Genomic DNA, 12357 nt, shown 5'->3' on the forward strand with positions numbered 1-12357 from the left:
AATATTAACTTCTGCCCATTTCTGCCGGGTTTGAATCCAAACAGGATGATTTAATTCTGGGCGCATTTATAGTCTGCAGGACATTGACGATGCTGCAGGTCTTGGCACAGGCAAGGAAGGATGGCAATGTATTGATCTCGTTTTGCCACAGTGGCATTTCTCGTTGCCTGAGATGAGCAGAATAGATCAAAGCTGGTCTCCAGCGCTGTTATATGGTTACATGGATCCTGCGGTGATATTGCAATAAACAGGGATTTGTAAATGGGCTAATGATGGCTCAAAGATCTGGGCAAATGTTGCATGGGAAGACGCTGCCACTGCTTTGCAGATGTGATGATTCGGGGAAGTTTGCACTGTATCCAAATATTTGGCTGTGCTCTTCTCTGACTGGAATCCCCATGATTACCAAATAATTTGGGGTGAAATTGAGCATGTGGGGCATGTGTATATGTGATCTTTAGTTCTTTGGAGCAGTTGGAGTTGGGTTTTGGTCTGTCTTTACCTAGCTGCACGCGGAAGTGTAATTGCAAGTAAAAATATTTGGTTACTAGGGAGGGAAGGAGGTGGAGATGGGGAAAATCAGATGTACTGGCATTTATATTTAGTTAATGGACTATTGCAGGTTTCAGCTGTTGTATTTCTTCAGAAAGCATTACTGTAGTGTGTTGCAAGTTATCCGCCCTTACTAAATCTTGAATTAAACTTTTAGTTTTTAGTTCATTGATTTAATTACTGCATTCAAAAAGTTGTCTGAAATCTCTTTTATTGTAACTCTTCTAAATCACTCCATTCATTTAACTGATTTTACACTATGTGGCTTCCATGTATACAACCCGTGCAAAGGGCATTCATGTAATCCAGCAACTAACTACTCTTGAGTCTGACAAACCTATCTCTTATTATTGTTTGTGTCTTTACACTTCTATTTTTACATTTCCTTTGCATTTTTTTTAAATGTTGGCCTTTAACAATTATGCAAAATCTATCAAATGCCTTCTCTTCACCAGTTTTCTTGACCCCTGCACACTCACTAAATTCTCAGGGTGCTTGTCTGACTTTCAGTACTAGATGAGCAGAGATTTCCAAAGTCATTGACGTGAATGGTATTGACCAAGAAGCAGATGACCTGATTATCCTCTAGTCATGAAATGTAATTCATATCCCTGTTCACAAGCTAATGATTCTATCCTTCTCCCCATCCATTATTTGTAGACTTGATTTTTGCAATCCACTTTTAACTAGCCTCCCATCTTCCACTCTGCTGTCTGCATCCTAACTTGCATCAATTCCCACTGATTCCTTAAACCTTTTATTACGAACTGTGTTAGCTCCTAGTTGAGCAACAGCTTGTCTTTTTTCTTAAGTTCTTTCTCTGTAATCTGTTCCAGCAATGTAACCTTATCTGTCTACTTTTTCCACCTTTTAAGATGTTTAGCTCATTGGCCAACTTTCAATTTTGTGTGTAGGTGTCAGGTTTTGTTTGATAATACCCCTGAGAGATGCTATGGATTGTTTAACCATAATAATGAAACTATGTAAATCAAAATTGTTGTCTTTATGGTTCCTTGGTGAATCTTGGGAGCTATGTTTGTTTTGCTGAAAATACTTCTTGTATAGTAATAATGATTCATGGAGATAAGTCATCACTCTTGGTCTCAGTTGGGTTCGTACAGTGACATCACTATGAACTACATGGGAAATTAATTCCTATTAATGCATAAATATGGATTTTCTTGTTTGAATTATCCTAATAAAATTTACATCATAATGTATCTTTTTGTCTTACTTTGCTTTTTAAGGTAATCCAAACAATTGAATTGTTGGCATGTAATTCTGTGCACGTATAGTGTTGTAATATTTAAAGTTTAACTTGAATAATTCATTTTGTATAATTGTCTTTATGTAAAAAAAATCAAAAATTATCTTTAGGGTGAAGTAAATTTGGATGCTGCTTGAACATTGTAACAGCCTATTTGCTGATGGTCAGAAATTAAATTTTGTTTCCTTGTCCTGAGAAGTAGATATTGTGCGAGCAATGGATGTGAGTTTAATCTAAGTTATATTGTTGAAATCTGCAATGTGTGCTAATTGTATGGTTCAAATTTTTTATACCAGTGGTTTTGGATTACATATTTGATTTCAGGAAATCTATTGGAGTGAATGGATTCATCAGTTTATGTGATTGATGCATGTTCTGAGATAAGTCTGTGACATTTTAATTTTTTTTAGGAAAAACTGACGTCCTTATTTTCTCAGTTCACTTCATTTTTGACATATTTCCCACAGATATTTGCCTTGTTGTGACCATTTATCTCAACTGCATCATCAGTCAGTGAGCCGGAAGCTAATTTAAATATCTTTACTTCTGCCGTAACATTAGTTTCCAAGCTACAGTGCAGCAACATGTTGCCATTATGTTCACGTGGGTAGTAGAAACAATAAAGCAGGTTATGGAAATTATCTACTGCACTGATAATTTTTGAAACTTTTCCGGAATTGATAGGTTTTAGTGATTTCAAACCAAGATTCATATTGTTTAACTCCTCTTACAATGCTGTATACGACTTTCTCTCACTGCATAGCCATTCCTTCAAGCCCCAAACTGTGAGTTTATTGTTTCCATCTTCCCAGATCAAGCTAGGATATGAATGAAAGTAATTGATTTAAAAAAAAGTTGTGCAAAATCCTGGAGGCTGGTTAGATATGTAAAAACGACATGGAATAAGTTTTTTAACCCTTTGAACCAATTCCTTTAACAGTCCAGGTTCACTGTCCAGGACACTTAATTGACTGAGAGTAGGTGGGACAAATGATTTCCCCTGCCCTGTCAAAAGTAAATCAAGTAATCTGCAAAATGTCCTGGCCACTTACTGAATGCCTTGATACTTATTCTTTGATGTGAGATTTTATGAAACCTTAACATGTTGGGAAGCATCATGTTTGACACAGTTTTTTATTAAACGAATCCACTAATCAGTTGTTAAAATCTGGTCTTTTTTAAAAAAGCTGTTGGCAGTGCATGTAATACTTTTTATCCAATATTTGCTCTAGACTATAAGGCTATGAACATGAAATATCCTAATCTCAGGAAGTTGATACTGGAAATCTGAAATGAAAATATAAAACATAATAGTCAATATGGCTTCAAAAATAGAAATAAATGCCATGAAAATACTGTTTTCCTTTCATTTTGCTCTGCTAATCTTGTTTGAAATTTTAATTCTGGTTTTGCAATTACGGTGCAAATTAAACAATTTGCATTAACATTCTTTCCTTTTATTTTTGGTTATTCTCCAGTTTTGGTCGTTACTTTCTTTTTACTGTGTGGAAGTCTAACAACCAACGTGTTATTTAAGCCGAGCAGTGTTCATGATGTCTGAAGGTATAAGTCCCTTAATTGTTTGATTTTGTGTTGAGCACCTTAAGCATCTTCAGCGTCTCATTCAGGTTGCCTTTATTCCTACGTAAGGGCAGTTGACTTGACTGTAAAGGACATCACAGACAAGCAAACCTTTCTGCATTCAAATTCCAGTCATGCATCCTGTAGCAAAGGGTTGCTGGATAGGATCTTTCCCTCCATTTGGAATTTAATAGCCACGATTGCTACTCTGGCTGGGTTCAATTAACTTTGCAGAATCAGAAATTGCCTTTAGGATCTTCCTGGGATTTTATGGTTCAGCTGATCATTGGTTTAATACATTGAGCCATCTGAAAAACGTATGTTTTACCCCTGTTGCTCATGCTGGATCCTTCCAGTGTTGTCAACACACCATTTGTAACTTGTTCAAATATCACTGGATTTTTCACTTTTGATACCACTTGATGTGTGTTACTTTCTACTTTTAAAATTCACATTTTAGGATTTGAGTCTTGCTGGCAAGGCCAGAAATTATGAACCATCCCTAATTACCCTTGAAGTGACAATGCAGTAGTTTTGTGGTCATTATTATTAAGACTGGTTCTTTTAAAATGCCCTTGAAATGCAACCTAATCTCTGAGCCTGATTGCTAACTTTGCCCTGACTGTACTTTTAGTGAACAACTAGATCTGGCCACATCCGGTCCGGGGTTGAGCATGTTCAGCCTGCACTCTCTGCCTTTGCAGTCCCCTTCTTTCTGCTCTGGCACTTCACCACACCAGATATTCTTTCTGTGGGCTAGCCATCAGTCCATGGGAATTCCTGAGAGAGACCCAACTCATTTAAAGAAGCAGCTTGTGACATCAATTGGGGAAGTGCTGGAGCCGAGAAGCAGCACCGTGGAGGTGGCAGCTGCAATCACGACGGAGGATCGACCGCCCCATCCTATACATCTGCCTAGACCCTGGGGTGCCCCGACACTAGTCCTCAAGTTTGAATTGACAGGGTTTGGGATCAAGAACTGTGTTGAATTTGGTCCAAACTTCTAGTCCTGCATAAAGATTCAGGACTTCATGCAACTCCAGACCCAGTTGTAACGAGTTGTATGCACAGATCAACCACAGGAACATGGTACAGCATTGCTGGGTACAGAACTCTCAGTTTCTAGCATGGCGACAGTAACACATGGGTCTATTACAGAAACACTGGCATATAGCGCTGGTGAGCACAGTTCTGTCATTCGATGACACCGGGGTGCGGTACTGGTGGGCGTGGGCCCGTCACTGTGCAACACCAGGGTGCGGTACTGGTGGGCGTGGGCCCGTCACTGTGCAACACCGGGGTGCGGTACTGGTGGGCGTGGGCCCGTCACTGTGCAACACGGGGGTACAATACTGGTGGGTGAAGGTCCAGCATTGTTGAGAGGCACTGGAGATGTGGCGAGTACAGCAACAAGTGGTGGCAGTTGGAGGAACATGACCTCCAGCATGTGTCTCTTTTAATGTGACTAAAAATATCAGTACATACAGTTAAAATGAAATATATTTCTCATGAGTGGCCCTTGAAAGTAGCTGGGTTTGTTTTTAAAAAAAGAAGTTTCTCTCCATTGAACAAGAAGATCTTGTGTTGCAATTGAAGAGTCCAGAGGAACTGTTATCGTGATTAGTGCAGTGATGATTCAACCTTTTGCGCTCTTTATTTTTGTCGCCCTTCAAAGTTGCTGTTAGAAGTCCCTGCACTTATAATGCAAATTGCAGAATGATTACACTGTAAATCACTGCAGCCCTTCTACAGGGACATTGTGGGCGTAGTGAAAATCTTCACTATAACCACTTCAGGTCTACAGTTTCAATTATATCTGTGGGCCAAAAAATTCAAGTGGGGAATATGTTGGCAGGAAATATGTGTATGTATTACAATTTTAATGTACTTTTACTTTGTATTCAAATACATTATTTTGACAAGTTGGTCAACAGGTAACATGAACTCTATTTTTCTCTGAACAGATGCTGCCTGACCTGCTATGTATTTCCAATGTTGTTGGTTTATACTTTGTGTTTCCAACGTCTACTTTATTTTTCTTTGGGATTTTTTTTTCATCTGCTAATGTACATTTTTCATTGTTTTTTTTTGAGGCATTGATGCCATTATGAGGTAATTGTGACAGTAGAGTGAAAATGGATGCATTGGTAGTCCTTTCCAAAAGATCAATGATGTGGACAGTATCGGACATACTCATTTTTCTTCAATACTCATTAAAATTAATGCAGCGCAAATTAATTTCATATTTACAGCAATCTCTTGAAAAGCAGTTGACATGATTGCAGAAGGGAAGGATTGTATGTCCAGTTTCCCCAGACTTCTGAGGAATACTACTTCTCTGCAATAAAGACTGATGTTCCATTTGCCTTCCTAATTACTGGTTATACCTGCATGTTAACTTTGTAGTTGGTATATGAGAGCACTCTGATCTCTCTACACTATGGTGTTCTGGGTTCTTCATTTAAACAATATTTGGCTTTTTTATTCTTCCTATCAAAGTGGATAACTTCAAAATTCCCTGTATTGTATTCCAGCTGCTAATTTTTGTTCAACCAGTCTATGTCCCTTTGCAGATTCTTTGCCTATTCCTCACAGCTTGTCGGGAAATTGGACTACAATGCATGCAGTCCTTTCATGCATGGCATTAAGGTAGATTGTAGATAGTTGAGGCCCCAGCATAGGTCCCTGTGGTATCACATTAGTTACAGCTTGTCAAACTGAAAACGACTCATTTATCCTGTCCTCTGTTTTCTGTTAGTGAGCTCACCCTCTATCCGTGCTAATGTATTAACCCAGTACCATGAACTCTTAGCTTTTGTGGCATCCTTGTAAATGCTTTCAGGAAATCCAAATACAGTGTGTCTACTGGTTCTCCTTTACCAACCTTGCTTGTTTTATTATCAAAGAACTCTTATGTTTGTCCAACATTGTTTTTCTTCTGTCAAACCATATTGACTTTGCTTTATTGTATTGTGACTGTCTAAATTCCCTGCTACCATCTTCCTTAGAAATGAACTCCAGCAATTTCCCATTCCCAGGATAACCTATAATTTCTTGCTTTCTGTCTCCATCCACAAACTCACAAATCAAAATTAGCACTGATGTCAAACACTCTTTCTTAAAGTGTGATCAATGTGAAAAATTGTACTTCCAGACAGAATAGCAAAGCAATAATGTTGGAACCTTTAAGGAACCATTGTGCCAAATCACGTTGACTGACAGTCGACAGTTCTGAAGGGAGCCGTGGTAATCAGCTGTTTGTGTCCCAGTACATCTTGGGCTTCCACGTGTGCTTGGTCTGGTGGTGGAGCAGTGACTTGCTAATGAGGGAACTGAATACACTTTGCACCTGCCCCTCAGCCTCATGCCAGGCACGACTAGCATATGAACAGCAACCTTGTCTCTTTAACGAGGATTGCCGATTCATTGGACAGAGGGAATTGCTCTGCTCATTTTGTTTTTAATTATTTGGTACTGCTTTAATGCTTTTATTTAATTTTTAGACCTTGTTTCAACCCATATGAGTGGTTTTTAAGCATCTCAAAGAGCCTTGGACAGCCAGTGATCTGTCAAAGGATGTCAGGGTGTTCCAGGGTGCCAGTTCTGCCCTGACAGATGTCTACTGGGTGTGAACGTCAGCTCTTTGGGCCTATGCTACTGGAAAAATTAAATGGGTGTGGGCAGTAACCACAGGCAACAATCCAGAATGTGGACTAGACCCAAGATGATGTAGCCCATAAGATCAGAGAGCTGAGCATCAGAGATGGATGGATGGACTAAGATGAGACAAAAGGCTGCCATATCATTTTATGCTATATATTTCTTCTGTGGCATGACTATTAAGTTGGATGCATTTTTTCATGTGGGTGAAGCAACATGTTACACAAAATGAAATGCAAGTATCTGTCTGGTTAACATCTGGTTAACATTCTTGGAATGAATGGTGGAATCTCCTGGAAGTCGAAAGATGGCCATGTCAGACACAAGAGACTACAGATGCTAGAATCTGGATCAATGAGGAACTCAGTGGGTTGAACAGCATCTGTGGGTGTTGAGGGGGGGGCACGAGGGATTGGTGGGGGAACCGTGGGGAAAAATTACCGATGTTTCAAATTGAAACACTGCATGAGGACTGGCCATGTTGGCCTTGTTTGATTGACAGGTTTATTAACGAGTTGGAGGTCTTGTGGAACCAGCATTTTCTTGGAGAGGGAAGTGAAAGATGCTGTATTTTTTTTGGAAACAATTTTACTTTCTGGAAAAGTCAAGTGCAGGGTGAAAGTGTAAAATTGCAGCTGTCAGAATGGTTAGAAATATTGCATGAAAAGTTTAAAAGCTGCATTTATAACTGACTTGGATTTTCTTTGTACTTGTTTTGACTTTGAAGTTTAGGTTAGAGCACTTGAGAAAGTGGAATGAAGGTCTTGAATTAACATTGGAATATTAGTCAACTGGAGATGGAAAATAGCATGGCTAGTTTTCAGGGGATATGGAGTATTGAGGTGAACAGCATAGAGTGGCAAGAAATTGTTTGAAGCAAATGAGTTGGTGTGGATGGCATAGTCCCAGATGTTGCAATAGAAATAGCAGTGAGATTATTGCTGCTCAATATTAAAAGCAAAATACTGCAATCTGAAATAAAAGCACACAAGGTCTGAGAGGGAAACAGTTTTAAAGTTTTAAGTTCATCCATTGAAATGTCCTGATGAAAAGCCATCTACTTGATGTATTAATTCTTTCTCTCTCTCCTTGAGATTGTTAATATGGATGTGGGCTCCCATATTTGCACAGTTAACTTCAGAAATCAGGATGTTGTTTTCTGAAATGGCTTGCTCCCCAGAAAGCCATCTAAAATGCTATCCTCCTTTCTGACTGTCCATTCGACGTAATTGAATTATGTGAAAGTGTTGTACTTGGTACACAGAGATGGGCTGAATTTGCCAGAAAAAGATATGGCTTATCCACTTCAGTCTCTCTGCACTTTTAGTGGCATAGTAGGTTTTAATTAGTGCCAAATAACATCTGCCGCAGAAAATTAATTTCTATGAATGTCTCTTTCCCTTAAATGTTTCATTATTGGTTTTTAAAAAAAAATCCACGGTCATAATTAATTCTGCTTTTTATCTGTTTCTTTTATCTCTGACTCTTAATCCAGTTTATTTTCTGTTTCTCTGCACCTGCTGTCTGTACCTGATTTGATGTTGAATTAAATATTCTAGCTAGCCCTTGCAAGTTCCAACTCCTGTTGGTCATGGATGTTTTGTTTTAATTTGAATGCATTAAGAAGCTGCACAATTCCTTTTTGTCGTCACGTGTATATCGCCTGTTCCTTGCCATTAGGCTCTCTGAAACTGACTGTATATTAATGTAAGAATCCTATGAAAAGTCTCCAGGCAATATAATGAATGGCAGGAGTATCTTGTTTAGCTCTGAGAGCAAAGTCTGTTCAGTGGTATACAGGGGAACATCTCAATGGTAGGTATCAACATAGTAAGTAGACAAAGAAGGCACCATTGAGTACTGGGCCTGAAGGATGATGAGAGAAGCTGGGATAGTAGGAGTATGGTGACATTGTGATTAATTAACTGATTGACAGCTGGAGGTTTGGACCATTGATCTAGAAACACGAGTTTGAATTGCACCATTGCAGCTGAGACACTTAATTACTCATGTTTAAATCTGCAATGAACAATAAATCTGTTCTCTGTAGTGGTGCCCATGCCTTTGTGAGGGACAGGTCATGCCTCACGAGCCTAATTGAGTTTTTAAAGGAGGTGACAAAACAAATTGATGAAGGTAGAGTGGTGGATGTGGTGTATGTGGATTTTAGTAAGACCTTTGACAAGGTTCCCCATAGTAGGCTCATCCAGAAAATCATGAGGCATGGGATCCATGGAAACTTGGCTGCGTGGATTTGGAATTGGCTTGCCCACAGATGGCAGAGAGTGGTAGTAGATGGAGAGTATCTGTCTGGAGGTCGGTGACTCATGGTGGTCCGCAGGGATCTGTTCTGGGACCCTTGCTTTTGTGATTTTTATAAATGACTTGGATGAGGAAGTAGAGGGGTGGGTTAGTAAGTTTGCAGATGACACGAAGGTTGGAGGTGTTGTGGATAGTGTGGAAGGTTGTCGTAGATTACAACGGGATATAGACAGGATGCAGAGTCGGGCGGAGAAGTGGCAGATGGAGTTCAATCCAGAAAAGTGTGAAGTGATACACTTTGGAAGATTGAACTTGAATACAAGGTTAATGGAAGGATTCTTAGCTGTGTGAAGGAACAGAGGGATCTTGGGGTCCAAATCCATAAATCCCTCAAAGTTGCCACACAAGTTGACAGATTGGTGAAGAAAGTGTATGGTGTGCTGGCCTTCATTATTCAGGGGATTGAGTACAAGAGCTGCAAGATAATGTTGCAGCTCTATAGAACTCTGGTTAGACCACACTGGAGTATTGTGTTCCATTCTGGTTGCCTCAATTATAGGAAGGATGTGGAAGCTTTAGAGAAGGTGCAGAGGAGATTTACCAGGATGCTGCCTGGATTAGAGAACATGTCTTGAGTGGAAAGGTTGAGTGAGCTAGGGCTTTTCTCTTTGGAACAATGGAGGATGAGAAGCAACTTGATGGAGGTGTATAAGATTTATAGAAAGCCAGCACCTTTTTCCCAGGGCGGCAGTGGCCAATACCAGAGGATATTCGTTCAAGGTGAATGGAGGAAAGTTTAGGGGAGATGTCAAAGGTAGGTTTTTTTTAACACAGTGGTGGGTGCCTGGAACCTGCTTCTGGGGGTGGTGATAGAGACTGATACAATAGGGGCATTTAAGAGACTCTTAGATACGCACATGGATGTAAGAAAAATGGAGGGCTATGGACTGTATTGGAGGGAAGGGTCAGATTGATCGTGGAGTTGGTTTATATTGGTTGGCACAACATCGTGGGCTGAAGGGCCTGTACTGTACTGTGCTGTACTGTTCTTTGTTCTGAAATGACAGAAATAAAAGATCAGTCATGATCTCGATGAATGGCGAAACGGGTTTGAAGGGCCAGATGACTTCATACTGCTCCTGTTTCTTGTGTTCTTATGATTAGGCATGACCAGGAATGTCGGTCCTCTCAGTGATGACTGCTTCCGGTAAACAAACAATAAGTGTTCACAAGGTAATAATAGATGTCAATGGGGACTTCCACACAGATGCAATGGGGCATCTAAGACAAGTAAACTCAGCATTTTGAAATAAATGGAGAAGTTTTCTGCTCAGAGGGCAAAGGGATATGAAGGTCTGGAGTGCAGCTGGAGCATCGCCAAGGTGGACACATGCCACTGGAGAAGGAGCAAAGCTGAAATGGCTGGCAGTTCACTGGAGGGCCAAGCTGACATGAGGGAGCATTGAAGTAAATCTATACAAATGAGGAAGATGGGTGAATTTAGAAATGGGTGAAGAAATGGCAGATGGAATTTAATCTGGACAAGTGGAAGGTGGTGTATTTTGGGAGGTCGAATGCAATAGGAAAGCACGCAGTAAATGGCAGGACCCTTGGGAGTATTGATGTACAGAGGGATCTTGGGATACAAGTCTATAACTCCCTGAAGTTGGCAATACAAGTGGATAGGGCGATAAAGAAGGTGTATGGCATGCTTGCCTTCATTGGCCAGGGCATTGAGTACAAAAATTGGCAAATTATGTTGCAGCAGTTTAAAACTTTGGTCAAGCCACATTTGGAGTATTGTGTGCGGTTCTGGTCACTAGATTACAGGAAGGATGTGGAGGCATCGGAGAGGGTGCAAGATGTTGCCTGGATTGGAGAATATTAGCTAAATGGAGAAGTTGGACAAACCTGGATTATTTTCATTGGAGGGTAAGAGTCTGAGGAGCAACCTGATAGTAGCATATAAAAGTATCAGAGGTATGGATAGAATAGGTAGTCAGAGTCTTTTTCCCAGCATGGAAATGTCAGATGTTATAGGGTGTAGGTTTAAGGTAAAGGGGGGAAAGTTTAAAGGGGATTTATGGAGAAATTTTTGTTTTAACAGGGGGTGGTGGGTGCCTGGAACATGCTGCCTGGGAAGTGGTAGAGGCAGCAATATTTAGGAAGCCTTCAGGAATTACATGAAAGATAAGACTGAATCCATCTGTAACTTGTGCTCTGTTTTATTGGTATTGGTTTATTATTGTCAGAGGTACAGTGGAAAAACTTGTCTTGAATGTATTAAGGAGATGTAAGGGTTTTATTCCAATGCATTTGTAGAGACATTTAATGATTATTGAATTGAATGTTGAGAAGTAAACCCACGACTTCTGGATTGCTGGGTTGGTGCTCGAACTACTGGACTTCTTGCTGAATACAGTCAGATTCTACAGCATGGAAACAGGCCCTTCAGCCGACTGAGTCTGTGCTGACCATCAAACACCCATTCAAACCAACCCTTCATTAATCCCATTTTGTTTATTCTCCCTCCATCCTCATGAACTCCTCCTAGATTCTACCACTCACCCCTTGCACTGGGGGCAATTTACAGTGGCCAGATAGTAACCCCTGTCTTTGGGATATGGGAGGAAACTGGAGCGCCTGGGGGAAACCCACACGGTTATAGGGTGAATGTGCAAACTCCACACTGACAGCACCTGAGGTCAGGAATTAACCCAGATCTTTGGGGTTGTGAGTCAATGCCTCTACCAGCTGTGCCAGAGTTCAAATATTTAACTCATTTGCAATTCCTTAAGTGTAATGTTCAGCATTTCTCACCAGTACACTGGGATCATTGAAAGACTGTAAGTGCAAATTTGTCTAACTTGCTAGTTTATCGTATTGGATCGGAAGGCGGCATCAGGTAATGGCAGAGGCGGCGGTGTTTGCTTCTTGATTAACTCGTTGTGCTCGGGCGTGGCGGTTCTGACTCAATCCTGCTCCCCTGATCTGGAACATCTGGTGGTCAAGTGTCGTTGCTACCATCTGCCGAG

The 12357-nt window shown here is 40.4% G+C and overlaps 1 protein-coding gene across 5 annotated transcripts in view; it reads left to right on the forward strand.

The window, feature by feature from the left end:
* Positions 1–12357, forward strand: part of LOC127574945 (CYFIP-related Rac1 interactor A) — a 171117-nt gene that overhangs the window by 450 nt on the left and 158310 nt on the right. The window lies entirely within an intron of this gene.

The sequence above is a fragment of the Pristis pectinata genome, chromosome 10 (assembly GCF_009764475.1).
Source record: "Pristis pectinata isolate sPriPec2 chromosome 10, sPriPec2.1.pri, whole genome shotgun sequence".
Classification (NCBI taxonomy): domain Eukaryota; kingdom Metazoa; phylum Chordata; class Chondrichthyes; order Rhinopristiformes; family Pristidae; genus Pristis; species Pristis pectinata.